The sequence below is a fragment of the Penaeus monodon genome, chromosome 28 (genome assembly GCF_015228065.2).
Source record: "Penaeus monodon isolate SGIC_2016 chromosome 28, NSTDA_Pmon_1, whole genome shotgun sequence".
NCBI classification, from domain to species: Eukaryota; Metazoa; Arthropoda; class Malacostraca; order Decapoda; family Penaeidae; genus Penaeus; species Penaeus monodon.
The window spans coordinates 35,278,653-35,279,645 of NC_051413.1; the positions used below are offsets into that span (position 1 = coordinate 35,278,653).

A 993-nucleotide genomic window follows, 5' to 3' on the forward strand; every position below is an offset into this window, starting at 1 on the left:
CGGGAGGAAGTATCTCGATCCAAGGAGCAAACACTAAATTTTAGATTTCACAAAGGGATCTCGAAAGTGGCACTGTTAGTTCTGGACATGAGCCCATGATGCACGGCCTGCAGAGGAGGCTGGCCTGGTTAGGACTTCATAAAAAGCTTGGGCAAGCTCTTCTAATTACATGGATTAAAACCAGATTAGTCTACAGAAAACCACAATTTTAAAACAAACACTGCTACTCATGCAAAACTTTCAGAGTTCTAAACCAACATGTAAATTGTGCGATTTCTGTAAAACGCAAGAAATCACACTTGACGCTCATTGCATGCGATTAAAGTCAACGGTAATTCACAAAGGTGCAAATATGCAGTGCAAAGTAAGCACACAACACTTCTACTTGAGAGGAAGGATCTGAACTCTTATCTGGTTCATAAGAGCTGATATCTCATTTTCAGAACTAAAATTAAACCCAGGAAGATATTTCCTATAAAATAATATTGTGGGCGTACAGTCCGGTATAGGTATTACCTTAAATTCTGAACAATAAATGACACCACTCAACAGATCAGGCACTTAAAAAAGCCAATTCTATTTCCACCATAAATTAGAAATCTTTAGTTATAATGGATTTTATTAAAAAAAAGAAAGAATTGTGGTTCAGAGGTGGGCATTAACTAATTCCATTTGAACTTGGCTTGTATTGGGGAGAAAAAAGAAAGAGAAAAAAAAAATAGACCACATAGGAACCAAACCCTACCCTAACATAACAAGTCAATGTACTGCTAGCCCCATTGACCTTTGCACACTCCCTGCTTAGATCCATTTTGTGGTACAGTTAAAAGACTATATATAATTGGTAGTTTACTATACATTAAATAATTTTTTAATAATTCAATTTGTGATGAAAATGGTATAGAAGGACAGGGTTATAAAATCATACCATATACTTGAAGGAGATAATTTTCCATCAGAAATTTCACGTAAATCATAGAGTTAACTACTACA

At 35.4% G+C, this 993-nt stretch overlaps 1 protein-coding gene across 9 annotated transcripts in view; it reads right to left on the bottom strand.

The window, feature by feature from the left end:
* The window catches only part of LOC119591560 (protein kinase C and casein kinase substrate in neurons protein 1-like), a 62,778-nt gene that overhangs the window by 11,402 nt on the left and 50,383 nt on the right, over positions 1-993 (bottom strand). The gene's annotated exons all lie outside the window — the stretch shown is intronic.